The sequence below is a fragment of the Patella vulgata genome, chromosome 2, assembly GCF_932274485.2.
Source record: "Patella vulgata chromosome 2, xgPatVulg1.2, whole genome shotgun sequence".
Classification (NCBI taxonomy): Eukaryota; Metazoa; Mollusca; class Gastropoda; family Patellidae; genus Patella; species Patella vulgata.
In genome coordinates this window covers 22,262,964-22,270,683 of record NC_065880.2, presented here as the reverse complement: position 1 = coordinate 22,270,683, position 7,720 = coordinate 22,262,964, and the positions used below count along the sequence as shown (strand labels likewise).

General features: G+C 42.6%; 1 protein-coding gene across 3 annotated transcripts in view; it reads left to right on the top strand.

Annotated features, from left to right (window-relative positions):
- The window catches only part of LOC126810913 (uncharacterized), a 51,307-nt gene that overhangs the window by 4,009 nt on the left and 39,578 nt on the right, over positions 1-7,720 (top strand). The window contains exon 1 of one of the 3 annotated variants that reach the window (XM_050536285.2): positions 24-137. The exons of the other annotated variants lie outside the window; for them this stretch is intronic. The gene's annotated coding sequence lies outside the window, so the exon portion shown is untranslated. Of the gene's footprint in view, positions 1-23; positions 138-7,720 lie in introns of those variants that run through there. 3 annotated transcript variants of the gene reach the window in all.

The window sequence follows — 7,720 nt, the reverse complement described above, 5'->3', positions numbered from 1 at the left end:
TGTTAAATGGTTTCCACTTGTTACCTATATATTGTACCACATTTACTGTTGATTATCATTATTTGCTTGAAAACGATATCTGTATGTGTATCGAAACGTAGCATGTTAATAAATTCAGAAGTAGTATATCCATATAAGTGTGTTTTATTTTTAGTGAAATCTATTTCTATATGTCTTATAAGGATAATGTTTATATTTTATGAAAGATAATAAATTGTTCTTTCAAATGGTATGTGATAATATAGTTGGAATTTGATTTTTCATATTGCATTCCACTGCGACAAGACAGCATCCTATATCAATATGGCCTCGAGGTCTGCTACCCCACCCCTCTTATACTTTACAATTCACCCTGTAGATATTAATGTGCCAGAAAAATGATTACATTTTATAAACGATAATAAATTTCTCTTTTAAATAGTATATGATATTATACTTGGAATTTGATTTTTTATATATCATTTCGTTGCCGCAAATGGCAGGATCCCGTATAAATACCGTCTCAAGGTTTGCTACCCCACCCCTCTTATACCTTACAATTCACCCTGCAGATATTAATGTGCCAAGAAAATGGTTACATTTTCTGAAAGATAATACATTCCTCTATTAAATGGTATGTGACAATATACTTGGAATTTGATTTTTCATATAGCATTTCGTTGCCGCAAATGACAGCATCCCGTATAAATACCGTCTCAAGGTATGCTACCCCACCCCTCTTATACCTTACAATTCACCCTGTAGATATTAATGTGCCAGGAAAATAATTATATTTTCTGAAAGGTAGTACATTCCTCTATTAAATGGTGTCTGACAATATACTTGGAATTTGATTTTTCGTACAGAATTTCGCTGATGCAAATGACAACATCTTATATTAATATAGCCTCAATGTCGGCTACCCCCACCCCTCTTATACCTTACGATTTAGAAAGAAGATATCAATGTGCCAGAAAAATGTTTATATTTTATGAAAGATAATATTCGACTGAACTTTTCGACTGAATTATTCGACTGGTTTATTCGACTGGATTATTCGACTGAACTAACTGACTGATTTTATCGACTGGACGAGGCCACATGAAAATGTCAAATACCTCATCCCGACACGCCCTTCCCCCCCCCCCCCCCCCGCCCCATCGCATCCCCTTTCCATGTTCATATCATATATATTGACTCTATACTTTTCGAGGCGGACAAGGACAGCTGTCTAGTCGTTCGGATGGGACGAGCATGAACTAACTGACTGATGTTATCGACTGAACTAACTGACTGATTTTATCGACTGGACGAGGCCCCATGCCCCCGGCTCCTTCAGCTATAGCTACGAGCATGATTTGCTACTAATTATCTTAGCCCGCTGCCACCGCTGCTTAATATTGAGCGACTTGTTTATTCGACTGAATTATTCGACTGGATTATTCGACTGAATTATTCGACTGAAGTATTCGACTGAAGTATTCGACTGAACTTCTCGACTGAATTATTCGACTGGTTTATTCGACTGGATTATTCGACTGAACTAACTGGCTGATTTTATCGACTGGACGAGGCCACATGAAAATGTCAAATACCTCACACACCCCCCCCCCCCCGCCCCACCCCATCCCCTTTCTTCGTTCATATCATATATAGGGACTCTATTCTTTTCGAGGCGGACAAGGACAGCTGTCTAGTCTTTCGGATGGGACGAAAAACCAAGGTCCCGTGTATACATTGGCGTGGACGTAAAAGATCCCTTGACAGATGGAATTCGATATAAGAGTATGCCGTAGTGCCGCTGTCCGGGCAAAATTTCCCTCATCCCACAGTGTATGGCGTATGCCCGTCTTCATTAGCCCAGTTCCAAGCAGAACAGTAGGACGTTAAAACCCCATTTCATTTCTTTTCATTTCTTGAAACTAGTTGGGAAGCCCCCAGGTCCCTACCCCATGCCCCCGACTCCTTCAGCTATGGCTACGAGCATGATTTGCTAATAATTATCTTAGCCCGCTGCCAGCGCTACTTAATATTGAGCGACTTGTTTATTCGACTGAATTATTCGATTGAACTATTCGATTGAACTATTCGACTGAAGTATTCGACTGAACTTTTCGACTGAAGTATTCGACTGGTTTATTCGACTGAATTATTCGACTGAACTAACTGACTGATTTTATCGACTGGACGAGGCCACATGAAAATGTCAAATACCACATCCCGACACACACCCCCCGCCGCCCCACCCCATCCCCTTTCTTCGTTCATATCATATATAGGGACTGTATTCTTTTCGAGGCGGACAAGGACAGCTGTCTAGTCTTTCGGATGGGACGAAAAACCGAGGTCCCGTGTATACATTGGCGTGGACGTAAAAGATCCCTTGACAGATGGAATTCGATATAAGAGTATGCCGTAGTGCCGCTGTCGGAGCAAAATTTCCCTCATTGCACAGTGTATAGCGTATGCCCGTCTTCATTAGCCCAGTTCCAAGCAGAACAGTAGGACGTTAAAACCCCATTTCATTTCTTTTCATTTCTTGAAACTAGTTGGGAAACCCCCAGGTCCCTACCCCATGCCCCCGGCTCCTTCAGCTATGGCTACGAGCATGATTTGCTACTAATTATCTTAGCCCGCTGCCACCGCTGCTTAATATTGAGCGACTTGTTTATACGACTGAATTATTCGACTTGATTATTCGACTGAATTATTCGACTGAATTATTCGACTGAACTATTCGACTGAAGTATTCGACTGAACTTTTCGACTGAATTATTCGACTGGTTTATTCGACTGGATTATTCGACTGGATTATTCGACTGAATTATTCGACTGAACTATTCGACTGAAGTATTCGACTGAACTTTTCGACTGAATTATTCGACTGGATTATTCGACTGGATTATTCGACTGAACTAACTGACTGATTTTATCGACTGGACGAGGCCACATGAAAATGTCAAATACCTCAAACCCCGCCCCCCCCGCCCCACCCCATCCCCTTTCTTCGTTCAAATCATATATATGGACTCTATTCTTTTCGAGGCGGACAAGGACAGCTGTCTAGTCTTTCGGATGGGACGAAAAACCGAGGTCCCGTGTATACATTGGCGTGGACGTAAAAGATCCCTTGACAGATGGAATTCGATATAAGAGTATGCCGTAGTGCCGCTGTCCGGGCAAAATTTCCCTCATCGCACAGTGTATGGCGTATGCCCGTCTTCATTAGCCCAGTTCCAAGCAGAACAGTGTAGGACGTTAAAACCCCATTTCATTTCTTTTCATTTCTTGAAATTAGTTGGGAAGCCCCCCGGTCCCTACCCCATGCCCCGGCTCCTTCAGCTATGGCTACGAGCATGATTTGCTACTATATTATCTTAGCCCACTGCCACCGCTGCTGAATATTGAGCGACTTGTTTATTCGACTGAACTATTCGACTGAAGTATTCGACTGAACTTTTCGACTGGTTTATTCGACTGGATTATTGAACTGAACTAACTGACTGATTTTATCGACTGGACGAGGCCACATGAAAATGTCAAATACCTCATTCCGACACGCCCCCCCCCCCCATCGCATCCCCTTTCCATGTTCATATCATATATATTGACTCTATTCTTTTCGAGGCGAACAAGGACAGCTGTCTAGTCGTTCGGATGGGACGAGCATGAACTAACTGACTGATGTTATCGACTGAACTAACTGACTGATTTTATCGACGGGACGAGGCCACATGATAATGTCAAATACCTCATCCCCATATGCCCCCCTAACCCAACATATCATATATAGGGACTCTATATTCTTTTGGAGGTGGACAAGGACAGATGTCTAGTCGTTCGGATGGGACGAAAAACCGAGGTCCCGTGTACACATTGGCGTGCACTTAAAAGATGGGGGCATATGGGGATGAGGGAAAAAGTAAAGCATGACTTTATTAAGCCGCGGTGGCAATAACACCTTAAAGTTTTAATTTGAACAATCAAATTTGAACATGAGGGGACGTAAAAAAATAAACAAAAACAATGATAAAAGATATTGGAATTAGTGTGTTTTTTCTTTAACTTATACTGATTACAAACGATTCCAAAATTTTAATAAGCCATCGACCGGTTTATTCGACTGACTATTTGATTTGGACTTAGGGTCGAAAAGATAGGTTACGTGTCCTTGTTTTGAAATTAGTCTCGCTTAACCAGTCTATCGACCATTCTAGGGCTGATTGACAGGTCGGGATAATCAAGACTACTTTTTTACGAAACATAACAGAAAGCTAGAACAAGAAATTGAATTTAGAAATGAGCAGGTTAGCTAGCTCAACAATTGTTTTAAGAAGCTTTTAAAAGTAAAATGAAACTACTGATAGTATCATGTTCCTGTCTAACCCGAGTGTTTCAGAGATATTATTTGTACTAAACCAAAAGATGCCGCTCTTAACGGTACAGTTAATGATAAAGCGATTTAAAAAATGAAACGAACGTAATTTCTAAATCTGCTGTAATAACCAAGAAGCTTAATTTTACTGCTTTTCAAAATCGTCAACAATAATTTTTTTACGGCTGTAATAGTTGATAGATTTGTAGAGAATTGCACGTGCCATGGCTATTTATAGTATCATACTGTCAGAAAGTTGGCCTCGACACGGCGAATGTGCACGCTTCAGTGGTAGTCTCGAACTATCAGCGGTTGACTGTATTTCTGTAGGTGCGTGGGTCACCCTACTCTTATGCACAATTGATTTTACAATCTGAAACATCTACCATAAGCATTAGATGACGTTTCTCCACTGAATTATCTTTATTTAGGTCAATGTCAAGGTCGAACTATTTTCTAATCGACACAATGATTTCTCCCAAACGAAGGGAGCTAACTCTAGTTTATTGTTCTCGTCATGGCTGTCGAAATTATCAGCGAACTCAAACGACTGATAACAAATTTGAGTCGACCCTAAGTCCAAAACAAATAGTCAGTCGAATAAACCGGTCGATGGCTTATTAAAATTTTGGAATCGTTTGTAATCTGTATAAGTTAAAGAAAAAACGCACTAATTCCAATATCTTTTATCATTGTTTTTGTTTATTTTTTACGTCCCCTCATGTTCAAATTTGATTGTTCAAATTAAAACTTTAAGGTGTTATCTTAGTTATTGCCACCGCGGCTTAATAAAGTCATGCTTGACTTTTTCCCTCATCCCCATATGCCCCCATCTTTTAAGTGCACGCCAATGTGTACACGGGACCTCGGTTTTTCGTCCCATCCGAACGACTAGACATCTGTCCTTGTCCACCTCCAAAAGAATAGAGTCCCTATATATGATATGTTGGGTTAGGGGGGCGATGGGGATGAGGTATTTGACATTATCATGTGGCCTCGTCCAGTCGATAAAATCAGTCAGTTAGTTCAGTCGAATAATCCAGTCGAATAAACCAGTCGAATAATTCAGTCGAATAAACCAGTCGAATAGTTCAGTCGAATACTTCAGTCGAATAATTCAGTCGAATAAACAAGTCGCTCAATATTAAGCAGCGGTGGCAGTGGGCTAAGATGATATGGTAGCAAATCATGCTCTTAGACATAGCTGAAGGAGCCGGGGCATGGGGTAGAGACCGGGGGGCTTCCCAACTAGTTTCAAGAAATGAAAAGAAATGAAATGGGGTTTTAACGTCCTACTGTTCTGCTTGGAACTGGGCTAATGAAGACGGGCATACGCCATACACTGTGCGATGAGGGAAATTTTGCCCGGACAGCGGCACTACGGCCTACTCTTATATCGAATTCCATCTGTCAAAGGGATCTTTTACGACCACGTCAATGTGGACACGGGACCTCGGTTTTTCGTCCCATCCGAACGACTAGACAGCTGTCCTTGTCCGCCTCGAAAAGAATAGAGTCCCTATATATGATATGAACGAAGAAAGGGGATGGGGTGGGGCGGGGGTGGGGGGGATGAGGTATTTGACATTTTCATGTGGCCTCGTCCAGTCGATAAAACCAGTCAGTTAGTTCAGTCGAATAATCCAGTCGAATAAACCAGTCGAATAATTCAGTCGAAAAGTTCAGTCGAATAAACCAGTCGAATAGTTCAGTCGAATAATCCAGTCGAATAAACAAGTCGCTCAATATTAAGCAGCGGTGGCAGCGGGCTAAGATAATATAGTAGCAAATCATGCTCGTAGCCATAGCTGAAGGAGCCGGGGGCATGGGGTAGGGACCGGGGGGCTTCCCAACTAGTTTCAAGAAATGAAAAGAAATGAAATGGGGTTTTAACGTCCTACTGTTCTGCTTGGAACTGGGCTAATGAAGACGGGCAGACGCCATACACTGTGCGATGAGGGAAATTTTGCCCGGACAGCGGCACTACGGCCTACTCTTATATCGAATTCCATCTGTCAAAGGGATCTTTTACGTCCACTCCAATGTAGACACGGGACCTCGGTTTTTCGTCTCATCCGAAAGACTAGACAGCTGTCCTTGTCCGCCTCGAAAAGAATAGAGTCCCTATATATGATATAAACGAAGAAACGGATGGGGTGGGGCGGGGGTGGGGGGGGATGAGGTATTTGACATTTTCATGTGGCCTCGTCCAGTCGATAAAATCAGTCAGTTAGTTCAGTCGAATAATCCAGTCGAATAAACCAGTCGAATAATTCAGTCGAAAAGTTCAGTCGAATAAACCAGTCGAATAGTTCAGTCGAATAATTCAGTCGAATAAACAAGTCGCTCAATATTAAGCAGCGGTGGCAGCGGGCTAAGATAATATAGTAGCAAATCATGCTCGTAGCCATAGCTGAAGGAGCCGGGGGCATGGGGTAGTGACCGGGGGGCTTCCCAACTAGTTTCAAGAAATGAAAAGAAATGAAATGGGGTTTAACGTCCTTCTGTTCTGCTTGGAACTGGGCTAATGAAGACGGGCAGACGCCATACACTGTGCGATGAGGGAAATTTTGCCCGGACAGCGGCACTACGGCCTACTCTTATATCGAATTCCATCTGTCAAAGGGATCTTTTACGTCCACTCCAATGTAGACACGGGACCTCGGTTTTTCGTCCCATCCGAAAGACTAGACAGCTGTCCTTGTCCGCCTCGAAAAGAATAGAGTCCCTATATATGATATAAACGAAGAAAGGGGATGGGGTGGGGCGGGGGTGGGGGGGGGATGAGGTATTTGACATTTTCATGTGGCCTCGTCCAGTCGATAAAACCAGTCAGTTAGTTCAGTCGAATAATCCAGTCGAATAAACCAGTCGAATAATTCAGTCGAAAAGTTCAGTCGAATAAACCAGTCGAATAGTTCAGTCGAATAATTCAGTCGAATAATTCAGTCGAATAATCCAGTCGAATAATTCAGTCGAATAAACAAGTCGCTCAATATTAAGCAGCGGTGGCAGCGGGCTAAGATAATATAGTAGCAAATCATGCTCGTAGCCATAGCTGAAGGAGCCGGGGGCATGGGGTAGTGACCGGGGGGCTTCCCAACTAGTTTCAAGAAATGAAAAGAAATGAAATGGGGTTTTAACGTCCTACTGTTCTGCTTGGAACTGGGCTAATGAAGACGGGCAGACGCCATACACTGTGCGATGAGGGAAATTTTGCCCGGACAGCGGCACTACGGCCTACTCTTATATCGAATTCCATCTGTCAAAGGGATCTTTTACGTCCACTCCAATGTAGACACGGGACCTCGGTTTTTCGTCTCATCCGAAAGACTAGACAGCTGTCCTTGTCCGCCTCGAAAAGAA